Source organism: Ambystoma mexicanum, chromosome 4p (assembly GCF_040938575.1).
Source record: "Ambystoma mexicanum isolate Mex_15411 chromosome 4p, UKY_AmexF1_1, whole genome shotgun sequence".
Lineage (NCBI taxonomy): Eukaryota > Metazoa > Chordata > Amphibia > Caudata > Ambystomatidae > Ambystoma > Ambystoma mexicanum.
Window position 1 is genome coordinate 670884818 of NC_090927.1, and position 15076 is coordinate 670899893.

General features: G+C 49.6%; 1 protein-coding gene across 9 annotated transcripts in view; it reads left to right on the forward strand.

Annotated features, from left to right (window-relative positions):
* FAM135A (family with sequence similarity 135 member A) overlaps nucleotides 1-15076 on the forward strand; it is a 1883908-nt gene that overhangs the window by 1580860 nt on the left and 287972 nt on the right. The gene's annotated exons all lie outside the window — the stretch shown is intronic.

Sequence of the window (15076 nt, forward strand, 5' to 3'; positions counted from 1 at the left end):
CGAAAAGGCATTTGACCGGGTGGAATGGTCTATGCTCTTTAAAACCCTGGAACATATGGGATTCGGGAACCACTTCATAAACCTGGTTAAGGCTAATTACAACTCCCCCTCGATAAGAATAGCGGTAAATGGGGAAGTCACAGAGAGGGTACCTATCACCAGGGGAACTAAACAAGGCTGCCCGCTATCCCCCCCTCCTCTATGCTGTCTTTCTGGAACCACTTCTAATCAAAATAAGGGAGGCTATTCACATCAAGGGGATAGAGATGTCAGGCAGACAGCATAAGGTAATTGCCTATGCAGACGATATGCTACTGGCACTAGAAGACCCGGGGAAGTCACTGCCATGCGCACTGCAGCTGCTGGAGGCATTTGGGGAAATATCTGGCTTCAAAGTAAATAGGAATAAGTCGGAAATCCTGCACACAGAGGGGGACCGGAGTCTCTGGTGGGGGAGGCGCGTCAATTAGGCCTGAAAATAGCGGAAGGAGGAATCAAATATCTGGGGATTACACTCACACACAGGGTGAACGCTCTATACAAAGGGAACTACCCCCCACTACTCGCGAGAGTAAAAAAAGACTTAGAAAGATGGAACCCGCTGATGATTTCATGGTGGGGAAGAATCCAGTCGGTGAAAATGAACACTCTCCCCAAAATGCTGTACTACTTCCACGCCCTCCCGATTTCAATCCCTAACACTTTCTTCAAGGCACTATACAAGGCCGTCTCGTCATTTATTTGGAACAGGAAGCCCCCGAGGGTCGCAAGAACTGTCCTTTCGACACATATCAAAGAGGGGGGACTCACACTTCCCCACTTCAAAAATTACTACCAAGCGGCGCAACTATGGGTGCTGAAAGAATGGTTAGGGGACGACCAACGGACAGTCTGGGTATCCCAGGACAGGGCGGTGGCCAGAACCCCGCTAGAGGATGTGTTATGGAAACTTAAGCAACACAGACACCCAAATCTTCGCATTAGTGAGATCATGAAATCCACACTGAACGCCTGGGATGAACAACCCAGAAAGGGCAAAATGACTACGGTGACAGCCCCATTCACGCCAATTTGTCGGAACCCTCAATTTCCACCCGGTCAAGTGCAGGGTGCTTTTGAGAAATGAGAAAACGCAGGATGTAGGAAAATAGGGGAAATGTTCCATGACAATGTAGTGAGATAATTTGCAGAATGCAAAACGCTGTGGAACCTCACCATGGCAGATAGGTACAAATACAAACAACTCAGGCACTGGTTATCTACGCCGGTTATTGCTAGGGCGGCCACAAGGGAATTGACCGACTTTGAAAAATTCCTCCTAATTAACTCTGGTGACAAGAAACTAGTCTCCTCACTCTACAATTTTATCAATGCACAAGATGAGAATATAAAATGGGCCTACATGAAACGATGGGAAAGAACACTAGGGGAAGAAATTCCAAGACACCAGTGGCAGGCGCTATGGGCAGATACCCCTAAATTAACACGAGCAGCGCAGACATGGGAAATGTGGATAAAAATAGTCACTCAATGGCACTACACACCAGAGAGACTTAACACCATGTATGCGCACTATTCAGACCGCTGCTGGAGAGGCTGCCCAGAACCTGGCACCTGGAGGCATATTTGGTGGGATTGTCAGGGGTCAAAGGATTCTGGAAAGAAATTATATCAGAAATGAAGAAGATGTTCCCTGAGGCGGACCAGCTGGGAGAGAAAGTGTGGCTGTCTAGGTGGAGAGAGCAACGGGTCAAGAGATACAGTAAAGCACAATGGTGCAGTTTCATGGGCCTGGTGATCGCAGCCTGAGCAACAATTGCACAGAACTGGAAGAAGCGTGATCCACCTTTAATTTTCACATGGTTACAGAAGATCTGGTCCCAAATGGCCATGGAAAAGATAACACACCAACTGCAGAGATCGAGCGGATCTTTCTTGAAGGAATGGGGGGGGTTTGGAATACCTGCAATTGGACTATATGGAACAATGGTGCCCGCACAATATCAAACTTAGACATATTTTCCTCATAACCAACCTTGAGAATCAAAAGAACAAAGAATTACTCTTCCGGAAGAGGGGGTGGTTGGGTAGGGGAGGGTGGGGTTGTTGAGGGTTGAAGTTATGATACTGCACACTGCTTATGTTGTAAATCAATAAAAATAAGTTAAAAAAACTAAAACTAAATACTCCTAGGGCATTGGTGCCCTCCAAACCCTTTAGTAGAATTCAATAGACTGCTTCCTAATGAAGGGTCTTTACTACAATCCCTGAAGCACTGTGTGTGGAGTCCCTTTAGGGAAGAGCAAAGCATGTAGGGAGAATAACAAATTATGAATACAATCTTTCCCTGCTAATTGCTCCCTGGCTGCCTACACAACGCCCACGCCCAGTCTCCCCAAAACTCTGTCTGTTATTACCTCCCCTTGCCCATCTGCTCCCTGTGGAGCAGGCTCCACAAGTCTCTCTATAGTTTCGGCTCAATCTTTAGAAACCAACCTATCCCAGCTGTTGAGTTGCCAACACCTGAATTAAGGCACGACAACAGGTTTTCTGGATGGGACTGAAACAATTGTGATACCTTAATAAGAAGTGAATGTTTTCAGAAAAAGCCACTTCTATCACCACCACCGGATCAAAAGGCAGTTGTGCCCCCGTTATCTCCCTGATATGGCTCATCTCTTTCCAGTATATCTCTGCCACCGGGCAGGACCTCCACATGTGAATTAAATCCCCAGGTTGTCCGCAGTCTCTCCAGCAGAATATGGGGTAATCCGGGCTAATGGAGTGCATGCGTGCTGGCGTCATATACCACCTCAGACACATTTTGTATGTTGCCTCTTTAATTGGAGCTTTTGGCAGCTCTTTGCCATATATGACTCCAGGTCTCCCCGGAGATTGGCCTCTCCGCATCAGCCTCCCATCTTTGCATATACGTGAGAGTTTCTTCTGGATCTACCGACCCCATCAAGCAATACAATTTCGACACCCCTTTTTCCGGTTGGCCTTCTTTTATCGTGAGTTACAGCCCCACTGGGTCCCGAGTTGCCCCCTCCCGGACTTTCCTGTTGGAAATCCAGTGTCTGAGTTGAATGTAATGGAATCTTTCACATTCCGGTATATCAAATTTGGCTTTGCAGCTCTCGAATGTTAGGGGTGTTCCTTCCTCATAAAGATCCTTCAGTGTCAGGGTTTGCCCTACCCCCCCCCCCCCCCATGTGCCCAAAACTCAGTCTGCATCCCTGGGGTGAAATTTGGGTTGTAGGCGACCGGTGCAAGCGGACCCCCACCCCCCCTTTTATCTTCCTGCCCCTCAGTGCTTTGTCCCAATACCATAGGGTGGCCTTGATTGACTCCAGTAATGGGCCCTCTTTGCCTCTGTCGTTCTGCAAGGGAGGCAAGGCTTCCCAAGGGAGCCTTAGTTGCTTCTCCTTCGAGGGTTCCCCATCGGTTCTGATTTTCTCTAGGTGACCATTGTAACATGGGTGCTACCTGTGCTGCCCATAAATATATGCGGAATTCCACGACCCGCAGGCCCTTCAAAGCTTGTGGCCTAAATAATACCTTCTTGGGGACCCTCGGTTTCTTTCCCCTCCAAATAAAGGACATCACCTCCCTCTGTAGTTTTTGGATTGCTGGGCCCGGAATGCATATTGGGAGAGCGCCTATCACATATAAGAACCTAGGTAGCAAAGTCATTTTAACAGCCATTATCCGTGCCAACCATGACAGTTCCTGCATATCCCAGCGCTTCAGGTCTCCTGGCAGTGCTTTCAGTAGGCCCGGAATATTGGACCCATGTATTCTTTCGTACTTGGGGGTCAACTGTATTCCCAGATATTTTACCGCTTTCTGTTCCCATTTCAACGGGTACCTATCCTCCCACTCTGACACCTGTTCTGCCATCTCTGTAACGTTAAGTGCCTTAGATTTAGGATAATTGATATGGCACCCTGAGACCCTCGCAAACCCATCTAGCAGATCTATGGCCCTTGGAAGTGAGTATTCTGTGTCCTTCAGGAACATGAGGACATCGTCGGCGTAGAGTGCCACCTTTTGAGATCCCCACGCGCCTACCTCCACCCCTTGGGTCATTGCGGGCCCTCTGTGCCAGCAGCTCCGTGGCCATAGCAAAGATCAGCAGCGATAGTGGACACCCCTGCCTCGTGCCCATCCGGATGGTGATGCTATCTGTGAGCCGCCCATTAACCATTAGTCATGTAGATGGAAGAACAAAATTGGCCATTACCATGCGGGTAAAGATCGGACCAAACTCGAACTTCTCAAGGGCCAGCTGTAGAAACCACCAGTGTAGACTGTCAAAGGCTCTGGAGGCGTCCAGCGCCAGTACCGAGAACTGCTGTCCTGTTCTCTGACCCCAATCGATTGTGTCTATGGCTCTACAAATGTTGTTGTATGTGTGTCGCCCTTGTACAAAGCCAGCTTGATCTGGGTGAATTATCCCCGGTAGTACACCTGCTAGTCTACGGGCCAGTACCGTGGAACAGATTTTCACATCTCCGTTTAGTAGCGATATGGGGCGGTAACTCGTGCAGTCCACCGGGTCCCTATCCGTTTTTTTTTTTTTTTTTTTTAAACTCTTTTTATTGGACTTTTCAAATTTTAACATCAAGGCAACAATAAAAGAAAGACAACTTCCCCTCCTCCCCAGGACGACGAACATTCCAAATCCCCCATATTCCCTCTCCCAGACAGTTCCCTCACCCTATTGTAGCTCAAGAAGTCTCAATCGCTGCGGACACCATATCACTCTGTAGTAATCTTTGAGAAAAGTCATAATCTCTCCCCAGTCGGCAGCAAAGCTTTGCACTTTATTTTCCATGGCATATGTTGCCCACTCCAAGGCTACTATGTCCCAAACTTTCCGCAGCCAGTCCTGTTCCCTGGGAATCTCAGGGCTCCTCCATCTTTGGGCTATCAACAAAAGGGCTGCCAGCGTCAAAACTGCTCTTGCTTTCTCCCTACCCCTAATCCTCCCCTCATCAAAAATCCCCCGGACGCCCAGGAGGTTCTGCATCGGAGTCCGTGTGTCTCCTGGGCCAAAAACCCTTTCCTGCGCCCTTTGTACCTCAACCCAAAAAGATGCGATCTTGGGACATTGCCACCAAACATGTTCTGCCGTGCCTACCAGACCACACCCCCTCCAGCACCCATCCGGTCTCGTGGGAAACATCTTATGCAGTTTGGCTGGGGTGTAGGGCCATCGGAATAGGAGCTTATACCATGCTTCTTGGAGCTGGAAGGCTCTGGCTAATTTGGGTATCTTCTTCCACAGTCTTTCCCACTCCTCTCTACTGATTTCCCTCCCTAGGGCCTTTTCCCATTTCTGCATATATGGCCACTGAAGATCGGGTTCCGAACTATTCAGAATCTTATCGATATTGGCGATAAGGCCTTTCGCACCGTCGTTGGTCAACAGAAACTTCTCAAATTTTGTCGGCTACCTAGTTGCCGCTTTGCTAACTCCCAGATGTAGTACCCAATGGCCCTCATTACGACCCAGGCGTTGGACCATGGTGCTAATAGCACCATGGTCGATGCCGGTAACTTACCGACTCCGCCATGGCGGAATGGGGAATTACCGCCCCATTCCGAGGTTGGCGGAGCGGTAATTCCCCATGCCGCCATGGCCCTTCCCCATTCCCATTTTTGCCCCATAGGGCTCAATGGGAATGGGGAAGGCGCTAAGTACGGTGGCGCAAATTGCGGCACCGTACTTAGCACCAAGGTCCCTTTGCGGGTTGGTTTTTTAACGCCTGCTAAAAGCAGGCGTTAAAGTGCCACCCGCAAAGGGACCTCGTAATCAGTCGTTAAGGGTTTAACAGCGCTGCCACCTTTTACGGCGCCGTTAACCCCTTAACGCCTGGGTTGTAATGAGGGCAAATGTCTTATTTGAGCGTAGCGCAATCTTTCCTTCTCCTGTATTGCAAAAACCCTCTTAAAGTCCTCGAATGACAACAATTCCCCCTCGGAACATGTCACATAACTTCCCACATCCCCCTTCCTGCCAACTTTCAAAAGCCCCCCTCTCCAAACCCGGGGAAAAATCGCCATTTCCAAATAGCGGTGTAAAAGGAGACGGGAAAGAAGTAATTCCCTTGGCCCGTACCATGGCATCCCAGACGTCCACCATTAGTTTGGTGATAGTGCTTTCATAAAGGTACCACAGTCTATGCTCCTTAGTGAGCCATAGGACCTCTGAGAGGCAACGGTGGGCCACCGCTCTATCCATTCTCACCCAGAGTTTCTCTCGCTGGCTCTCTTCCCCCTGCAGCCATTCCCTGATGATTCGTAACTGAGTGGCCTCATAATACCGTCGAACATTCGGCAGAGACAGGCCTCCCTCCTGTCTAGATGCCATTAACAAACCGCCCCGCACTCTTGGTCTTTTCCCTTCCCACACGAAATCCCTCGTCAGAGTCCCCAATTCCCTAAAGAAGCTGGATGGAACAGGTTGCGGGATAGCCTGGAATAAATACAACAGCCGCGGGAGCGCGACCATTTTCACTGCTGCGATCCGCCCTAGCAAGGACTCTCTAAGGCTCCGCCATCTACGAAAGTCACTTCGAATTGCTCTAAGGAGCGGGGGGAAATTCGCTGGGTACCACCCTGAGATTGTTGCCGTAATCTTTACCCCCAAGTATTTAATCCCACCCGGACTCCACAATAAGTGAGTACCTTCCCTCATCTCCTCAAGTTCTAGTCCCCTAAGCGTTAGATTGAGGATTTCCGACTTGTTAGCGTTAACCTTGAGGCCCGAGGCCTCCCCAAATTGTTCCAACAGGGATAGGCTAACCTGAAGCGACTCTTTGGGCACCGTCAACATCAGCAACATGTCGTCAGCAAAAACTGCGACCTTCTGTTGTTCCCCCCCAAATGGGATGCCTCGTATATCCAGCTTTTCCCTAATCACTTGCAGAAGGGGTTCCAGGTACAGCGCATAGAGAATAGGGGATAGAGGGCAGCCTTGCTTAGTCCCTCTCTGTAAATTGACCCTTCTAGTAGCTGACCCATTAACCATTATTCTAACGGATGGTGCTTGGTAATTGGCCTGGACCATCGTGAGAAATTCTCCCCTAATGCCCATCCTTTCCATTACTCGAAACGGAAAAGACCACTCCACATGGTCAAAGGCCTTTTCCGCGTCGAGCGCCACCAAAACCGCTGGGGTGGATGTCCTTTGGACTTTTTCAACTAAATGAGCCACCCGTCTGATGTTATCTGCTGTCTGAAGGCCCTTGACAAAACCCGCCTGGTCGGGATGCACGAGAGACAGCAGGATGGTGTTCAGCCTAATCGCCAAGATTTTAGTATAAATCTTGGCATCTATATTGATCAAAGCAATGGGGCGGTAAGCCGTTCTCTCTTCTGGGTCCTTATGCGGCATGAGGACGAGGGTCACCTTTGCTTCTTCCATTGACGGGGAAATTTTGCCTGTCCGTCGAAACGTGTTGAATAGGGAGGTCAATTGCAGGGCTAACTGTGTAATAAACATTTTATAAAAGGCAGCGGTATAACAGTCGGGGCCGGGGGCTTTATTCACTGGCAGAGCCCTGACCACCCCCCTTACTTCCTCCTCCGTGATTACCCTGTTTAAGGCTTCCCTCGTGTCGCTATCTATTTCCTGCAGCTGGACGGATTGTAGAAACCTATCTTGCACCTCACTAAGGGGATTTTGGGATGCATACAGGGAGTCATAAAACTCCGCAATAGCCTCCTTCAATTCTTCCTTCTCGGTTACCCTCACCCCATTGCCTAGTTTTAAGGCCGTGATGGCATTTTTCGCCCCTGCTCCCCTAAGTAGCCGTGCCAAAAGCGTACTCGCTTTATTCGCCTTTGCGTAATACTTTTCTCTCACAGCTAGGAGTGCCCCTTCCGCCTTCTTGGTATGTAGTAATTCTAACTGGCCCAGCGCCTTCCTATATTCCCGCATTGCCTTTCCAGGATGGGGTTGCCCCTGCAGCCTGCCTAACGGCCTCAACCGACGCCTCCAATTGGACCTCCAAAGCCCTTAACTGCTTCACTCGAAAAGTGGATGCAGCAATTAGATCCCCTCTGATTGTAGCCTTAAAGGCGTCCCACGGTATCCCTTCTCCCGTGTCCTCCAGCCTATTTATAACAAAGAAGGTCTTAATCTTCTCCTCAATTTCTTACCGAACTATCGGGTCCCTCAAAAGCGCACTGGGAAACTTCCAGCCCCACACCCACCTCTCCCTCCTACCCAAATCCATCACCATTGATACTACCTTATGGTCGGCTATTCCAATCGGTCCTACCTGCACCTCCTGGATACATCCCACTAGCCCAACCGAAACCCATATATAATCTATTCTAGATTGAGATCCATGGACCCCAGATAGGAAGGTATACCCCTCCACATCTCCCTTTATCTCCCTCCACACATCCTGCATCCCCAGGTTCCTAATCTTATCCTTCAACTCTGCCGACAGCACTGCCCCACCAACTTTGAATCCGTTGCCGCTTCTATCCCGTACCCCATCCCATGCGATATTCAGGTCTCCCAATAAGACAATTTGCCCCCAGGACTGTTATTCCAACACTTTCAACACCGACAGCAGAAATTGCTCTTGACCAGAATTGGGACTGTATACCAACGCTATTGTATAAGGGGCATCCTGGCATTTCCCTCGAACTACCAAGTATCTTCCCTCTTTATCTCTTGTGACTGCCTCCACTCTGAAATTAACTGTGCTTCGGAAAGCTAGTGCTACCCCCTTCGTTTTACTGTGACCTGAGGCATGCAATATCTGATCAAAGCCTCTCGGCTTCAACCGACCCTGGTCTTTGGATAGCAAGTGCGTTTCTTGGAGTCCCATAATATCAGGTCTCTCCTTTCTCACAAAAAGTTCCAACTTCTTCCTTCTCAGGGGAGAGTTCAACCCACGCACATTATGCGTTATCCACTTGAGAGGTTAAGATTTGCGACTGAGATCTTCCTCTGAACAACTGTCTTTTCTCCTTTCTCCTCCTTGAATGTCTCGCCTCCTCCCCCCCCCCTTCCCCCTTTGCCCCCCCAAACCCCCTGCCCCCCTCCCTGGAAAACCCTCCCCTTCCCGCCTACTCACCACTCCTAACTCGGGCATCCCCACCCTTTCCGTACCTAAAATGGTTGCTCCTTCTCTGACCCATTTCTTCATTTCTCCTTCTAGAGGCCCACCGCCCCTTCTTTCGAGACAGACTTAGGAGACAGTGGGAGAGTTGCTCCGCTCTTCACTAGGATTCCCTTTTTGCCTCCTCATACCATCTTTGCCACTTTTCCTCTTCTTCTCCCCCACTGTCGACCAGCTCCATGGTTTCGGCCTGTTGCGTCCTATTGCCCCTCTCGCTCCCAAGCTCGTCGGAATGTCCTCTAGTTCAATGTGAAGTGTCTCGGCCCCTTCCTGCAGGGTTGTCACTCGCTTCTGGGCTCCCTCCCATTCAAAGAGTAGCCCAAACGGAAAAGTCCACTTATATCGAATGCCCCTCTCGTTTAACACTTTCATTAGCGGCCCCATTTGCCTCCTCTTCACTAGAGTGCTAGTTGCCAAGTCCTGAAACAATACATTCTGTTGACCTTCAAGTTCGCTCCTTCTCGCCGCGCAGAGGATTGCTTCCTTCTGGGGATATCTAGCAAACGCCGCCAGAACATCTCTGGGTCTCGCCGTCTGGCTTTTGACAAACCGACCGGTTCTATGAACCCGGTCCAACTCAATCTTCTCGGGGTTCCCTTCGCCCAAGATGTCCGCAAAGATGCCCTGGAAAACCTCCTTTAGGTCCTTATCTGTGACAGATTCCGGTAAAGATTTCACTCTGATGTTAACCCTACGGGATCTGTTCTCTAAGTCCTCCAGTTGGATCTCCAGATTCCTCGTAGCCACATCCAACCTCTCTATAGCTTCACTGTTGGCTGCGATTTCCTCCTCTATCTCTTGGAGGCCCTTTTCCAGGGTATCTGTCCTTTCCCCCAGTTGGCGTGTTTCCTGCCTTCTCTCCTATGGCCTCATTCAAATCCGTTCTCATGAATTGAAATTGATCTTGAAAGGTCTTGGCTAAATTCAGTTGTAAGGCGTGGAGCTCCCCCAAAAATTCCTGTCTAGTCATCATCGAGCGCTCCTCCCCCCATCCCCTGATCCGCATCTTCGCCCGACATCTCCCGGGCTGTTCCAGGGCCCTCCCTTGGGGTATGCGCTGGCCAAATTGCAGGTAGTGTTCCAACCAAGTCGCTTACAACTGGTGCCCCCTTCCCGCCTTTGCTTTTGGATTTGGTGGCCATGTTGTTGCAGTCCCTGCTGTCCTCTCAGTGATGCTAGTCCCAAACAAGGGATTGTGGATGAGCTAGAGTCCACGGGCCCCTCCACTTAGCTCACCGGGGCCCGGGGGGTAGTGTTGTGAAAATACCAGACAAGAGACACTTCAAATCCTGAAATACTTAAAGCCGCCAGAACTACCCAGGGCACCACTGATCACACTGTCCCGTGTGACGGCACTCTTCAAACACCTCACTGAAGTCCACACAGTTCTCTCTGGGGGAGAACCGCTTCCCTGCCCGTCCTTTGTAGCAGGAGTGCCTATACCTGCGGGGAGGCAAGGGTGTCGCCCAGGGCCCGTCCCCCAGGTCCCACGCGGGCCGCGTGGCACCGCAGACCGCGATCCAGGCTCACTGCAAGGCGATCTCCGTTCCTCCACCCGCCGTGTCTGGTGCCAGGGGGGTATCCCCACCAGGGGGCAATGCTCCAAACTCCCCCCCCCTTCTGCAAATGGATCCTCTGCAGTGACTGGGCGGCAGACACTTCCCCCAGCCTGCCTCCCCCACTCCGTATCCACTCTGATTATGGCGACGTGGGGGGGAAAAAAATAATAATTCTGCCGCTGCCGCCTTATCCTCCCGGCGCCTCACTGTTATCAATCTTCTCCGGGGTTCCTTCTCCTTGCACTGCACCCCGGTCCGACTCGGAGCCGCTCCACTGCTCCTTCGCTACTCCGACAGCGCTTTCCTCCCGAGAGGGAGGCCACGCAATCACTCCCCTGCAGCTCCTCTCCCGAACTCCGCAGGGCACACGGTGCAAAACCCCGATCGCGGGTCTTGCTCCGAAACGTCCCCAGCTCTGAACTGCGCAGCCTCACGGTGCCTCCTCACTAGCTCCACGCAACAGCTGCACCCGCGGCCTCCAACCTCTTCCACGGCTGGACACGCAGCCTCTGACCGCTTCAAGCTGGTGTCCGCCGCGGGGTGCTGCTTATGCTTTCCGCCGGCACCGAGTCACTCTCCGCCCTCCCCTCGCTCTCCGAGGAGCTGTCTTGATTGCCAAGGACTCCTGTGAACGGGGCGGTGGGCACCACTATGCTGCTGGGTCCGGAGAGCGCCGTCGGCACGTCTACTCAGTGCCGGCGGCCATCTTGGATCTCCCTATCCGGTTTTAATAGTAATACTGTGGTCGCCGGACTCCTCTCCGGAGATCCTTCCGGAATCCCAGATGAAATTAAACAGCCTCGTTAAGGGGTCCACTAGAGTAGCTCTAAACATTTTGTAATACGCATTGCTTAGCCCATCTGGGCCTGGGGATTTATTCCCTTTCAGTGCTCTATAACCTCTCCCACTTCTTCCTCCGTTATAGGCGCTTCTAGCATTTGCCCGTCTGAATCGCTAATTTGCGGCAGGGTTATCCAGTTTAGGAATGCTATCTGCGCCTCCTTCTCCAGGTCCTCCCCTTTCAGGTTTTCGGTATAGTATGAATGTATCACCTCCTCTATTTCCTCCTCCCCCCGCACCAGGTTCCCCTCCTGGTTTTTAAGTTGGACTATGCGATTCTGGGTTTTCTGCTGTCTTAATTTGCCTGCGAGGCTTCCCTGCATCTTTTAAGCATGCTACTGTATTCCGAGACCCCCAGCCAGCCCATAGAGCCGAGGTTTGCTCAAAAGTACTTTAAGACGAGATAGCTGCACCCTTGAGAGGGATGGGGGTGCAGATTCATTACTCCAACACCAATCAATAAGGACAACGCAATAGTTTGGCAAAGGGAGTCCGTTTAATGACGAGTACAAAAAACGAGGAGCCATGGATATCAGCAGTGATGCGATCGTCCTTCTCGCTTCAACTCCAACGAACTTCATACAAGTTGTAACATTTATACTCAAAACTCATCATAAGTGACGTGTAACACTCAAAAGTTAACATGCAATTCTATTGGTTGGAAAAAGGTAACTTTACTGTAGGTACTATATCTGTATATGGTAACGGAGTGAGGGGATTGGGTAAACACTGTCAGATGGGCGCCTAAGCCCTTCCTTCAAAAAAACGACTACAGTAGACGTCACTAAGAGTACGACGTCTCATTGGTTCTACTAACTATAGGACCCTAGATTATTTGGTCCATTGTGATTGGGTTGGCACCAACCCCATGCATAATTTTCTACTTTGTTAGCAGCACGCAGAACGGTCAGCCAGGTGCGGGGTGCCCCTTCGTTACCCGGCCTTCCTCCGATTATGTTTACAATCAATCATTACTTTAATAGCCATGTGTCAATTAGTACACTGTGGTTGGCCTTGAAACTGCATCTTCTGTCTGGAAAGGTTCTGATATCTCTGCTTGGTCCGGTGCCAAGAGTAGGTGTGACCCTGTGCTGCTTCTTGCTTGGCTGGTCACGTGATTCCCACACAGTGAATTTGTCTAGTTTCTCTCAATTTGTGTATTTGATTTTCGTTTCAGCCGCCACCTGCCTTCGCCGCCTTATCTCGATCCTTCAGAGGCAGGATATTCTGTTCTTAGTTTCAATAAAAAGTAGCTACTGTTCATAGCTTCTATTGGTATGACCTTGGCTTCCCTGTCACGAGTTGCTTCTGCCGAGTTTCGATTCAGCCGTCTCTTCTCGTTTTGCTAAATATGAATCTCTGCTCATTTGGCCTTTAGTAACCTGGGTTGGTTCTGCTTCGTTTGCAAAGTGGAAATATACTTATAATAAGGTACTTTGTTTGAGGTAGATTATGTATAATGGCACTTGCCGCACTACTTTTCTACTTGGCATAGCAAGCCGCACTGCTTCCTTAGCTTTCTTGTGGTTCCAAGCATATTTACCGTTGTATACTGGTTGAATATCTTCATCTTGCTTACAGCTTGAAGTTCTTTGTATTTCAACATCATTCTCCCCCTTTAGGTTCACTATAATCTTTATTCATGGCGTTTCGTCTGTGTCATTTTTTGGTTGTCATTTCTTCAATCTGCACTTTGGTCTGGGCCCTCGTGATGTCACCATTTGTCTTCCATTAAGGCCTTTTTGGTTTCTTTCGGGACAGTACTTATGCAATCTTCATTTCGTTTTATTTGCTGGTAGGGTTTCCTCAATGGATACCTTACTGTCCATGGTTTTCTGGGTATCAGTACTTCAATAGGTGTTGCTCTTCTGATAGGCACTGGGCAGAGCCCCACTGCGGCTCTCTGCTGCTTTATTTGCTCATCATACGTCACATATGTTGGTGTGAACGTTCCTGGAACTTCAAAATGGGCGACTGGAGTGCAGGCTTTATTTGGGACCTCCTCTACACTACGATTCTTCCCATTCAAAAGAAGCCTACTCTGGATCCTTCTCTCCCCTCTAATTTTAAACCTATGTGTCTCCTTCGCCAACACGCTTCTCGAGAAAATGACCTACTCTCAGATCTCTACCCATTTTATTTCCCACTCTCTCCTTCCCTGCTAGCAATCTGGATTTCCTTGTTACCGCTCTACCGAAACTGTGCGCGCCTCTTTCACAAATTCACTTCTATTGACTCCATATGTTAATTTCATTTTTGTTGATATTTGGTTATGCAATTGACAACCTTTTATCAAGTATACTCCATAAAAAAGAAAAAAAACAGTTCTATTGACATAAGTTTCAATTAACGTCCAGAATCAAGGTCACAGATCTTCAAGTGTTGATAGCTGCTTCTGGATATGTTAAGCATACTTCTGTCCTGGTACTAGATCTCTCAGCAGCCTTTGATACTGTCAATCACTCTTCTAGTTCCATCACTTAATTCTCTTGGCTTCAAAAACTCTGTTCTTAACGGATCTATGTGATCACTGCGCCCCTGTAACTGCGACGGTCGAAAATGCCGACACCAGTTACGGCGCAGCGCAGTTATCATATGGATCCCTGTGCCTGCTTCCCCCAGCCTACATTACCCCTCCCAACCCCCCCACTCCACTCACCTTTAGAATGGCACACGCAGAAGTGTGCCGCCCGCCCCTGCGATCCCTGCCACGTCAGCTCTTCCCACTAACATGGGTTAGAGCTGTCGCTGCAGGGTGCTTTCTTTTCTTTTTTTTTTTCTTACGTGTCCCCCGCTTTCCGTAATGGTAAGTGGGGGATACCCCTACGTCCCCCGACGCCCGTTACTGCGCCCAGGTAGACACCCCCGCAATCCCCGCTCTGCTTGGGCGCAGTAAATGTCACCCTTATTTTGTGCGCCTCCAAGGTCGCTGTGACTGCGGGGGCGCACAAATGAGGGCAACATTTTTGTACAATACCTTCTTAACTGGTTTTGTTCCTATCTCTGTAATCATTTCAGTTCTGTTTCTTGAACTGGTGACACTTCCTCTACTTTCCCTCTTCAACATGGTGTACCTCAGGGTTCTGTCCTGAGCCCCCTTCTTTTCTCCCTATATACTATTCCGCTTGTTTCCATTATCACCTCATTTGGTCTATCCCACCACTTTACACCGATGACGCACAACCTTTTATTTATTTTCACATCTTTCACTCCGGCTATCCACGTGACTATCTCATCCTACCTCCTTGCAATTCAGTCCTGGATGTCCAACCACTTTCTTTATCTTAACTCTTCCAAGGCTGAGGTCCTCTCTTAGCCCGCTACCTCCTTAACTCCCCCTCTTCCTCCTATGTTCATCTCTTCCCCCTAACACTCTACCTATCCCACTATCTGCTCTCAACCTTGGTGTATACATTAATTCTTCCCTTGTCTCTGTTCTCTCCCGCCCTACTGCGTTTTTCTCTTGCCTCAAGGGACTGCCTTCTTTCATCATGATTTTATTTCTTTAAGTTTTTTTCATTAACACTT